Source organism: Natator depressus, chromosome 4, assembly GCF_965152275.1.
Source record: "Natator depressus isolate rNatDep1 chromosome 4, rNatDep2.hap1, whole genome shotgun sequence".
Lineage (NCBI taxonomy): Eukaryota > Metazoa > Chordata > Testudines > Cheloniidae > Natator > Natator depressus.
In genome coordinates this window covers 4,293,229-4,306,338 of record NC_134237.1, presented here as the reverse complement: position 1 = coordinate 4,306,338, position 13,110 = coordinate 4,293,229, and the positions used below count along the sequence as shown (strand labels likewise).

The 13,110-nt window shown below is 43.2% G+C and overlaps 1 long non-coding RNA gene across 1 annotated transcript in view; it reads right to left on the bottom strand.

The window, feature by feature from the left end:
• Nucleotides 1–1,229: 1,229 nt before the first annotated feature.
• Nucleotides 1,230–13,110, bottom strand: part of LOC141985713 (uncharacterized) — a 316,735-nt gene continuing 304,854 nt past the window's right edge. The window contains exon 4 of the long non-coding RNA XR_012638996.1: nt 1,230–1,637. This is a non-coding gene — a long non-coding RNA (uncharacterized LOC141985713). The remainder of the gene's footprint in view (nt 1,638–13,110) is intronic.

Sequence of the window (13,110 nt, the reverse complement as noted above, 5' to 3'; positions counted from 1 at the left end):
GAACCCGTTAAGTAATAAGACAGTCCCACCCTAGGAGCTCACAAGTTAAGTGTTATGACAAGTATTATGACATCTGTAGTAATCCAACTGATGTAGACACTTTAATCTGGTTCTCTGGTGACCATATCAAAAGGTAAAGAATATGAATTAAACGGGCAGTGAAATTCCAGTGAGTGGACGGGAACATGACATTTACCTTTCTGACCTTCTTCTTGACAACATATTCATGTATGAGCATATACTGTGACAAAAGTCTTGTGTGTAATATATACCACATATGGGCGCTCCAACTAAATGGAACTCTTTATTTGATCTGATGGATCAACAGTGTGATTTCCTTATGGTTCATGTTGATTTGGGATTTTTCTTGGTCTCAGACAATTGGCAAAGTATCCAACTGCCTAGTTACCTGCCACACTAATTGTTTGTGTCATTGTTTTAAGAGGAGGAAAAAGGTCTGGGAAGGTTTTCATGAACACTGGCCTGTACAGAAAGTTACAAGCGGGGACTTTCTTTCCAAACCAGAAGATTACAGTGGGGCATGTTGAAATGCCCATAATGATCCTGGGAGACTCGGAATACCCCTGACAGCCATGGCCCATGAAACCTTACATAGGAAACCTGGACAGCAGCAAGAAGCGGTTCAACAACAGGCTCAGTAGGTGCCGGATGACAGTGGAATGTGCCTTTGGCTGATTAAAGGCATGCTGGCAATGCCTTTATGGCTATTTAGACCTTAATGAGGATAATATTCCCATGGTCATAGCCACATGTTGTACATTGCATAATCTCTGTGAAGCTAAGGGTGAAAGGTTTGCTCAGGGGTGGAGTCTTGCGGCAGTCTGCTTGGCTGCTGATTTTGAGCAGCCAGATACCAGGGCTGTCAGAGGAGCCCAGAGGGGGGCAATTTGAATCAGGGAGGCTTTGAGGCAACACTTTAAAAATGTGAACCAGTAATGTATCTCTCTGTGATTGGTGCTGCAATGTTACATTAGAGGTAGTTTTCCTAGGAAGTAATGGTGATATTTGGAGCCTTACATTCCATCAAGCACATGAATAAACACTCTCAATTTGTAGAAAACAAATAAAGATGAGTTAACATTCAAAAACTTTGCTTTTATTGCACAAGAAACAACACACAAAAACACACAAACACACAAAGACGCTTGGTGGGAAAGGAGGTACCAGGGAAGGGCAGACTTTCACAGCTGTGTGTAGGTCCAGCTATCATTGTGAAAGTTGTTTGAGGGGGTGGAATGAAGGGGAATCCGAGAAGTCCCAGAAAGCGGAAAGGACTGTGCGGGCAGAGTTTGGGGGAGGGCATGGAAAAAAGTTCTGAATGTGATGTAGGGGAGAGCGGGCACAGATCTGCTTAGTCTGCAGCATTATTAAGGAGTTCACCATCTGCATTTGCTCCTCCGTGACTTTAATCATCCACTCAGTAGCATCCATAACAAACTCTTGATTTTCTTTTCTGACCTGCCTTTCGGCTTCCCTCCACTCCTTGCGTTCCATTTTCTCTGCATTGGATAAGTGCAGAAGCTCCCAGAACATGTCTTCTTTGCTCCATTTTGGGCACTTTCTTATCTGGTGGAGACACTCAGCCAGTGTGTGTGGGGTGTCATGGAAGGCCACATCTGCCGAAGCACAAGGAACAATGCACAGAAGCATGATTGTTAAATTCATGCACATCATTGAAACATTTCAGTAAAATACACCTTTTGCAACATAAAAAAGGCTTTCTCACTGACCCTTGGCAAGCACACATCTCTGTGAAGAACCAAAGCATGGTGAGTGTTGGCAGGGGTGGGGTGGGAGGGAGGCGCTCCACATGGGGAAAAGAGCATTCACTCTGCAAGGATTGTGGTGTAGCTGACTAGGAAACTTTCGGCAGAGGATTCCCGACTACGTCAAGGAAACTTTCCTAAAGATCTCGCTGGAGGATTCCTGTGAGATTTTGGTGGTGCCTCAACACTCTGTTCCACCATACTGATTAGCTACATGGGGAAGTGTCTAGCTCACAGAAACACAACCAGCCTTCTACATTTCTATACCCTGAACCCATCTCAGCACTACACAAGCCACAGCCACTTCCAAGGCATCTCCTCTCCTGCTTCTTGCTCCTTGGAGAGAACTGCTGAGACTAGCTAGACACCTCTGGAGTGGAGAACAGTTCCTGGCTGCCTACCCCACCAGACAACCGCACCGGGAGCTCCGCATCATCATCTAACTCCACCTCTTCATCAATGACTTCATCCTCCGGATTAGGTCCTCTTTCTGCCACCTCCAGGCCCACCGAAGTATCCACGCGGCTCTTGGTGGTGCAGGTGGGTCACCACGGAGGGTAGCATCCAGCTCCTTATAGAATTAGCATGTCTTAGGTGCAGCACTGAAGCCTCGGTTTACCGCCCTTGCTTTATGGTATGCCTGCCTCAGCTCCTTTATCTTCACTCTGCACTTCAGCATGTCCCGATCATAGCCCTTTTCGAACAAGCCTCAAAAAATGTGCCTGTAGGTATCCCAATTCCTACAGCTCAAGCACAGCTGGGACTGCACAGCCTCCGCTCCCCATACACTGAGCAGCTCTAGCAGCTCCACAGTGACCTAAGCAGGAGAGCGTTTGCTGCGATAACCTTTCCATGGTCACCTGGGAAGATGCAATGAGACATCTCCAAGCAAACAGTAAATGGAATTTCAAAAATTCCCAGGGCTTCTAATGGGCAGGGGCAGATGGTTGTTTATCTGGCTGCAGGGCAGTGGAGTTCAAACTGCTGACCGGAGCGGTCACAATGGGCACTGTGGAGGCCAATTAAAATGATAAAATCAAGTGTGGAGTCTGCACTGGCACTTTGTCATCAAAGATTTAGAGGAAAAAGACCTATGTCTCTCATCGGGGTGTTGTATTTGTAGCTAAAACATGGCATTTTTGCTTCCAAAAGTTGCATCACAGTGAGAATGCATTCACTGTGTTGTTGCCATAAGCTGCCTTTTGTCAACAAAATTCTGTAGTGTAGACAAGGCCTAAGACTAGAGTTACATTGCAACCTTCCAGCAAGAATGTTTTAAGTTTGTATCTGATTTCTGTGTTTTTAGGCTGAGAACATAACAGAGCTGTGCTGCTCACCATTAGGAAGCATCTTCTCAAACTGTAATGACATTCACCACTGTGTTATGCCACATTTACACGGTTGTAATTCCATTGATTTCACTGGGGTTCCTCCAGGACAAAGCTGGGATAACACAGCAGTGAATCCAGCCCATAATCTGTACAAAGAGGCTCCTTTAATTACAGGAAACAACAATGTTTTCATGTGGCCCTAGGTAAATGATGTGTTCATTTCAAGTTATTTATGTCTCACTTGCTCAGTGTACCTTTCACACTCCAATTACAACACTAATTACCATTTGTGGGAGATTTGGTTTTGTTTGTTTCTTTTTATTTCTTGTAGCTAAATAGTTTAATTAATACCTTTTCACACTATTAATAAAAAATAATGTTCTGGAGCTTTAGACCAATAATGTTGCCAGGCTCGCATTGATAAACAGCTGGAAGTGGACAATGCTACCTTCTAATTTTTTTCCTTGGTGAACAGCACACATCAGTCTCTCAATTATTTGCAAACAGCTCTTAGGACAGTAATTATAATGTCACTGACATCTGAGATTGAAACCATTATGCTGACAAGGTCATTAAAATTTGAGTGTATTGTTGAATAATCAATAGATGAGTGTTCAGAATAGTTTATTTTTTTTAATGCGTGCTCAGCAGAATTAAGATATTGAATATGTACATCCTTAAATCTTCCTTAGACCATGTCTCTTTCCTTCCTCTTGACTAAATCTATTCTTCAATTAGCTGATGAGCTTTTGACTTTTCTCATTGGCATTTATCTTTAACAACTGTTCCACCTGTGACCAAACAGTTACTAGCACACTGCTTTCCCCCATCAAAGCAGATTAGCTGCTGCCTGTGTGGAGGGCTACCCAGAGAATACAAAGGAATGAATCATATGATTATGCATGGCATTTATAAGAGCCCTACTATGATATCTCCCTGTCTGTATCTGGCTGTTGTTTTCATAGAATCATAGAATATTAGGGTTGGAAGAGACCTCAGGAGGTCATCTAGTCCAATCCCCTGCTCAAAGCAGAACCAACACCAACTAAATCATCCCAGCCAAGGTTTTGTCAAGCTGGGACTTAAAACCCTCTAAGGATGGAGATTCCATCACCTCCCTCGGTAACCCATTCCAGTGCTTCACCACCCTCCTAGTGAAATAGTGTTTCCTAATATCCAACCTAGACCTCGCTCACTGCAACTTGAGACCATTGCTTCTTGTTCTGTCATCTGCCACCACTGTGAACAGCCTACGTCCATAGTCTTTGGAACCCCCCTTCAGGTAGTTGAAGGCTGCTATCAAATCCCCCCTCACTCTTCTCTTCTGCAGACTAAATAACCCTAGTTCCCTCAGCCTCTCCTCATAAGTCATATGCCCCAGCCCCCTAATCATTTTTGTTGCCCTTCACTGGACTCTCTCCAATTTGTCCACATCCCCTTTGTAGTGGGGGGACCAAAACTTGACACAATACTCCAGGTGTGGCCTCACCAGTGCAGAATAGAGGGGAATAATCACTTCCCTCGATCTGCTGGCCATGCTCCTACTAATACAGCCCAATATGCTGTTGGCCTTCTTGGCAACAAGGGCACACTGCTGACTCATATCCAGCTTCTTGTCCACTGTAATTTCTCTATGCCCATTAACAGTAGTATTTTACAATATTCAGTCATGTTAAACAAAATATGTCCATAAGAAAACCCAAGCTGTATATGCAGAGGAAATATCTATCCCTCAAATGCCCACTTCTTTCTAACATTCTGGAGAAAGGGGAAACTATAGGCATGACCTGAAGACCAACAGACTCGGGCTCCGTCAGACCAGATAGGAAGGCATTTTAGAGCCAAAGCCCTGTCCCGAAAACCTCCTGTGTTCAGTCCCTTCTAGGACTAATCTTGGAGCTGCTGACTCCAGCATTCCTAGTCATCTGAGTTGCTGGGGTAAAGCCCTAAGAGAATTTGGGGCTGATAGTTATCTCACAGCAGCCTATCTCAGGAGTAAGGCCATTAGAGTCAGTAGTGCTACATGAGTTTCAAAAATGTGGGAGATCAGACTCAAACCTGTGGCAACTAATTATCATTATTTGTTTGTATTCCTATAGCACCTCGTGGTTCCAGTGAGAATCAGGGCCCCATTGTGCTAGCTGCAGTGCAAACCCAGAATAAGACATGGTTATGGCCCAAGGGCCTCACAATCTACTTTAAATCAAGACATAACTCACTGAGCAAGATCCTCAGCTTGTATAAATCAGGTAGCAGGAGAAAACCCAATTTTGCTAGCATCCTAAAATGGGATCCCAGTAATGATAATCCTCATTACAATGATAATTATATTTCATAAATTCATATAGCACCAGAAATAGAGCTGGTTGGGAACTTTCCAACAAAAAGTTTTTCATTAGAAAACCAAACTTGTTCCTGAAAGTACCAAGTTTGACAAAACACCCGATGGGGGTGGGGGGGGGGGGCGGGAAATTGGTTAAAGTGTCAAAATGTCAAGATTGTCAACACTGTTGAAATGGGGAGTTTTGTTTTTTCGAATCAAAATTATTTTTCATTTTGAACTTTTAGTGAATTTACACCAAAAAATGTTTAAAAAACAATGGGTGAAATCAAAACATTTGAAAATGTTTGAAAGGAAACATTTCAATTGACCTGAACAAAATTATTTTTTCAGATTTTTGGGTCACAACAATTTTTGAGATTCAACTTTATGTCCCAATTTAGGGCAGGGAAAAAATTCAAAAAGTCAGACTTTACTGGGTCAGGGAAACCATTTCCCACCCAGTCCTAACCACAAGGAATGCAATTGGCTACCCGCACCATACAAAGAATACAATGAGAGGAGGTAAGGGAGTCAGAAAATAGTTAGACATATTTGGTGTCATCTTGAGAGCAGCTTTCTGTCTGGATTGAATGGGGAAAGGTGAACTGGGAGTCCAGTAAGCAGGAAGTGTCAGTAATCAAAGCATGAGTTAAAAAGAGCATTGTCTTGACAGCATAGAGCCATGGTTGTGTCCCAGAACTACTGCAGAGGAAGGAGCCATGGGGCCTTGGCAGTGAGCGAGAAAGCAGGAGCTGAGCTGAACTGGACACCAGATTTATGAGTGTGGAGGGAGGGAAGGAAGAAAGTGGTGCTGCCAGTGACTGAGAACAAGTGAAGAAGAGAGGACGGGCCAAATTCCCTGTTGATGCAAATAGGCACAGCTCTATTGACTTCAATAGCGTTCCACCCACGAACACTAGATTTTGGCCTATTATGTTTGAGGTGGCAGGGCATATCCAGGAGGGGATGCTGGATAGATTAGGATATATCACAGATCTAGACAGAGTGGAGAAGCTTGCACTGGCTGAGCCTGGGCTATAATTCAGCGGATAAAAGTGAATTAGTTTCCAGTGTTATAAATCTGGTACCTTTCAGAAGCCCTACATTCACTTTAAAAAAGAGGAATTCCTGGGAAGAGGCCAAATGGCCACACTAGGGAAGGCCATGCCAGTGACAAGAACTGCGCTCTCAAATGCACGGCTGTCAGAAGACTTTGATCTGCTTCCCTTTGTCAGCCGCCAAGAGGTTAGAGGGCTCAGCAGAAATTAAATGCACCAGGATTAGTGCTGTGCAAAGTTTCATCTGTAAACCTCTGTTAATTTGTCAGACACAGAAACCAAGACAGGCAGGGCTCTGTTTTCTTGGGCACATGCTCTAGCCTACTGCTGCTGGAAACAGCACATGTGCTGTCAGTCAAAATCACCATGAGATACAAGTGCACCTAGCCCTTCACCTTATTCTACGGGGCTCACAGACACCAAGCTTCATCTCTGGCCTCTTCAGAGAGGAGACTCCTTGCCCAGGAAAATCAACCCCTTGTTTGGTATAGGAGTGAAGAGCAGAATCCAGAGCCAGGATCCCAACACATGAGTGAAGGAGAGGAGAACTCCCAACCCAGCTCCTGTTGTAATAAGTTAGATGGAGTAAATGGGCCAAGAGCATCAAAGGGGTTAATATGACCCTCTTACTGTACATTGATAGTTTTAAACAAGGTTTGGGGTTTTGCAATATAGAGACTTTGGCCTGCTTAGTACCATAGCAAATCACCATTCAAAATCTTGTTAACCTTTTATTAAAGACTCCGAAACAGAAGGAAAAACAGTGAAAGCCTTTGAAATGTAAAGTATTACGGAAGGCTTTCGTTTTACCAACGTCCCTTGCCCCTTTCCCTTTAGCTGTAGAGTCGCGACACTCAGACTGCGGCTTGCAAGCCACAAGAGGGTCTTTAATGGATCTCTTTGCAGCACATGATATTAAACCACTGTGCGATGTAATTATTAACCCATCTCAGATATTAACCAGTCAGGAGGCTTTTACTGTTATTAACCAATGAAGTTATCAACTTGCACTGAGTTATTAACTTATTTGCTGTCAGAATAACCTATAAACAGTATGAAAATATTTAGTATGGGAAATATTTTGTTTAAACTAAATATTTCCCATGCAGTTTTCCCATACTAAATATTTTCATACTGTTTACCTATGAATAGTACTGTAGTAACTCAAACCCTGAATTCACATGACTGTGGCTTTGTGGGGTGTAATGCTGATCACTAAATTGGCTCCTGAACCACAGAGGTCTGAGTGTCACTGCTGTAGAGAGTATTTAGAAGGAAATCCCCTGTTTTCCAGTCTTTTAGAGGGTGTTAAAGAAGACAATAGCAGTCTTTTGGGGGGAAAGCAAAAGTTAGTTGAGCTGGGCTGGGCTGTTGGTAAAGTCCAATCCCATTTCTTAAAGGACCTACCAGTTCAGCTGTCTCCCTGCCAGTAGCTGTCAGACAGCTCTATCCCCCACCCCAAGTCAAAGGGAGTGATGGTGGAATAGCTCTCCCTTCATTACTTTGCTCACCAGTTAGGCCTAACTTCTGACACACCAGTTTTGGGCCACTGACTTTTGGTCCCACATTCTTTTGTGTACCAGTTCTTGCAGAACCAGCAGACTCTTTTGTTTGGACTAACCCAGTCTTTCCCCCCTTCCTTTCATATCTTTTCCCATTAGCATTTATTGTTATGGATTATTATGACATTTTATGAACTTTCATTCGTTTCTTACAGTTGAGCTTACAATAAATGTAGTTTTGTAGGCCCAATTATCACAACATTTCCCTGCAACTAAATGCCATCCCCAAAGGTCTGAGCTACTTCCCTGTATTGTGCTGGCTTGCTCCCACACTTTAAGGGTCTCTGTTTCCCTCACCCTCCATCTGGGAATGGCCATGCTGCCTGGATAGTGGCACATACTCTGGAACTGGGTTCCCTGGGCAGGCTAGATTTTCTTGCCTAAGCAGGTTTTTTAATTTTCTTTTGTGCAGAGAAACTTTTCTCCAACCTGGCAATCTGTAATTAGCTTTCCTAGCCATGCCTTTCCCACAGAAATCAGGGGAACAACCAGACCTGGGAAGGGCTGTTTTCCACTTTGCAAATGTTTTGTGCATTTGTAAATGAATTTTACTCGTTTGCAAAATACATGTGAAAGTTACCAAACTGACAGGTCAAAAATCATGAAGGAACGACGATTAAAAATGCAATTCCTTGACACCTTGAGCATTAGCTTTCTGGAGGAGAACACATGAGGAAAGACTAGTTTTGACTAATTCCTAAATAACACAGGAGAGCTGGCCAAGAAGTTACTATAGTTGAGCTGTTATGTAACCTTCACAACAAAAAATAAAAATCAAAATTACATTCAATGAAGTCAGTAGGAGATTTTTGCAGACTTCAATTGAACTAGGATTTCACCCAAGGTGTTTAGGGGAGGGTTCATATTAAAAGGTAGCATGAAGACATTGAACTTTATAAAGAAGAGTTATGAAAAAACAATTAAGGAGCAGGTCAAAAAGTGCCTAAAGACAAAATGGATTCAATTAAATCTTTAGACCCTGCTTGGAGGGCTATGTAAGCACGCCAAATCAGTGAGTGAAGGTGCAAATACCCAGACAAACAATATCCATAACAAACAATAAAGCAAGAAGGCAAAAATAACTCCAGCATGGTGAAATGGCAAGGTCCAAGCATCATTCAAACCATGTAGACTGAGATCCAGCTCAAGTGAAACTTCCCCAGTTCAGGAACACATCCCTAGACAGGAAAGCATTTAAGCACGTGTTTAACATTGAAGTCAATGAGACTTAAGCAAATGCTTAAAGTTAAGCATGTGCTTAGCTGCTTTCTTGGATCAAGGTAATAAACTATGGCAGGTAAAAAGGAAAAAGGAAATTATCATAGACTAATGCTGTTAAGTCAGTATTTTCCCTCCCTCACTCCCCTACCTCCCTGCCCCCCAGCTGGAATACTCTGTTCCACCTTGATCACCCAATCTCAAAAAGAGCTCTCAGAAACAGAGGGGTTTTAGGGCTGGGGATGAACATTTTTAGGCCTATAGAAAGACTTCCCTATGGACATGGATTGAAAAACTTAAGACTAAACAGTTTAGAGAAGAGTGAATGAAGACTCCAAGTTACCCTTTCTTATAATACAAAACAAGTAGGCAATCACTTAAACTGATTTTATTATTTTAATGTAACAATTGTAGGGGCACTGCCAGCAGATCGAGGGACGTGATCATTCCCCTCTATTCGACATTGGAGAGGCCTCATCTGGAGTACTGTGTCCAGTTTTGGGCCCCACACTACAAGAAGGATGTGGAAAAATTGGAGAGAGTCCAGCAGAGGGCAACAAAAATGATTAGGGGACTGGAACACATGACTTATGAGGAGAGGCTGAGGGAACTGGGATCATTTAGTCTGCGGAAGAGAAGAATGAGGCAGGATTTGATAGCTGCTTTCAACTACCTGAAAGGGGGTTCCAAAGAGGCTGGATCTAGACTGTTCTCAATGGTAGCAGATGACAGAATGAGGAATAATGGTCTCAAGTTGCAGTGGGGGAGGTTTAGGTTGGATATTAGGAAAAAAATTTTCACTAGGAGGGTGGTGAAACACTGGAATGCATTACCTAGGGAGGTGGTGGAATCTCCTTCCTTAGAAGTTTTTAAGGTCAGGCTTGAGAAAGCCCTGGCTGGGATGATTTAGTTGGGGATTGGTCCTGCTTTGAGCAGGGGGTTGGACTAGATGACCTCCTGCGGTCCCTTCCAACACTGATATCCTATGATTCTATGATTACCTTGTGGACCTCATTCCTGGATAATGCCATTGAGGCCAACAGTTTAATAGGCTTGGACACTTATATTGTTAATGAGAACATCCGCAATGACAGCAGATATGATAAAAGACAGTAAAGAATATAAACCCTCATGCTTCAGAGTATGAGCCAACCACAAACTGCCTGGATTGAGGAAGAAACTTCCCTTATAGTCAGGTTATTCCATAATTTTCACTGAAGGCATCTCCTTCAGAAGCAGCCAGGACTGATCACTTTAAGTGACAAGATATGGATGTAGATAAACCACTGGTCTGACCCACTGTGGTATTTCTTATGTTCTTATATTCATCTCACACCTTCACACGACACCAGGTTCAGCCAGGCCTAGAAACAGAACTTGCTGTGTCTCAGGAAAACTTTTCACTGGCAACCTCAAAATTTTCATCAAACCTCAAAATAAGCCATTTGTTTGACTTTGAATGTGTCTGATGGTAGGTGAGAGGTGTTGCCAAGAATTCTGCAACACTCCACACCTGAAGAACCTTTACACTGTACCATGGAGATGAACAACATTTGGTAACTGAATCCTGAGTTTCGGCTTAACCCTGTGGATATTGATGAAAACACACACCACTGAGTTTTGCCCAGGGCCTGACCAAAGAAGCCCCATTATACAGGAGAAATCTCTTCGAGCAGTGATCCCCTTTTGGTAAGAGTTGCAACCATGGTGATCATGCACTGAGTCTGTGGGCAGGTCTACGCTATGGGGCTAAGTTGGCCTCAGTTATGCAAAGCTGGTGTTGACTTACCTTAGGTTGACTTATTGCTGTGTCTACACTGCACTGGGTTGATGGGAGAAACTCTCCCATTGACTTATCATAGAATCATAGAATATCAGGGTTGGAAGGGACCTCAGGAGGTCATCTAGTCCAACTCCCTGCTCAAAGCAGGACCAATCCCCAACTAAATCATCCCAGCCAGGGCTTTCTCAAGCCTGACCTTAAAAACTTCTAAGGAAGGAGATTCCACCACCTCCGTAGGTAACGCATTCCAGTGTTTCACCACCCTCCTAGTGAAAAAGTTTTTCCTAATATCCAACCTAAACCTCCCCCACTGCAACTTGAGACCATTATTCCTCATTCTGTCATCAGCTACCACTGAGAACAGTCTAAATCCATCCTCTTTGGAACCCCCTTTCAGGTAGTTGAAAGCAGCTATCAAATCCCCCCTCATTCTTCTCTTCCGCAGACTAAACAATCCCAGTTCCCTCAGCCTCTCCTCATAAGTCATGTGTTCCAGTCCCCTAATCATTTTTGTTGCCCTCCACTGGACTCTTTCCAATTTTTCCACATCCTTCTTGTAGCGTGGGGACTTACCTTATTCTTCTCATTGTGGTGGAGTACCAGAGTTGACAGGAGAGTGACTGGTGGTTGATTTACTGGATCTTCACTAGACCCTCTAAATCAACCCCCGGTGGATCGATCGCCGCACGTCGATCCCCCAGTAAGTGGAGAAAGGCCCTGAGAACCCAGAGACTAAAGAAGAGCTCTCATGGACTGTGCATGCAGTAACTTTTACTGAATTATAACAGATTTAGTACTTGGATTTCTTCATAAATCGGTTTTATAATCTAAATGTGATGGCTTTATATTCCTCCATTCATGCAGATATTATTAGTTACAATGCTGCAGCTGTAGAGACCCCAACTGGGAAAAGGGCCCCATTGTGTTGTACCAAAACACTCTAAAATACAGCATCTGCCCAAAGAGCTTGCAATCTAATGAGACACAACAAACTACTTGAGTATTTGTTACCCATCTCCCCCTCCAGCCACCCTGACAAACTGGGTTGTCTCATTCAGTTGTGTTATCTAGTCTCCCAGACTTCAAGTTCTGTGGGGCAGGGATGGTCATTTGTTATACATGTAAAATATCCATGCAAAATGGGGTCCTGACCTGGGTATTCGCATAAGATGTTACCACAGTATGAATACTAAATAATAACAGACAAAGGGGAAATGAAGGCACAGAGATATATACAAGGTCATGGGAAGAACTAGGAACACAATGCAGGGCTCCTGAACCCCAGAGCAATGTCCTTCTATTAGACCACACTGCCTCTTTTTGAAATGACTAATTCTTCAAGTTTTCCCCTCCTCTCAAATTAGCTGCAGAGAATTGGAACCATGCTGCTGTATTTAGCATTCTGTTTCCAACTGAGGTATAAAAGTCATCTGTGAAGGCTATTTATCGGCTCATCCTTGTGACAGACATTGATAGAAATTGAAGGGAACTTGTAACTATGATTACTTTTTTGTCTTGTCTGAATCATCATCATCACCACAAGTAATAGCTTGGAAAATAGTTCAGCTTGCTTGTCCGTAATGAGCAGCGTTCAATAGTCTCTTTGTCTTGAGATGCTTTTATGTCAAATGCAAGTTTGTCAGTCATGTGGGAGATGCGCTTGGAATGCTGCACAGAGCCAAGAATATGGAGATGGTAATAGAAGGTTCTGCATGTTACTGTAAAATATAAGTTGTTTCCATTGTTGTACAAAGAAGGGGACACATCTAGGCTGAATCTATCAGAAGATCTTTCAGCTAATGTCATGTGCATAAGGCTCGCAAACACTCGGGCTAGGTCTGCGCTGGTGTAAGTTAACATAGCTCTGTTGACTTCAATGGCATTTTACTGGTGTACAACAACCGAGAATCTGGCCCGATGAACTCAAATGCTCTGGGTGCATCTGCTCACTTCACTTACAGCTCATTCTGCACAACAGATTTAGCCTCTTTTCAGAGCCACAATAACCACTCCTGCACAATAGCAGTACAGTCCCCCTGCCTTTTCCC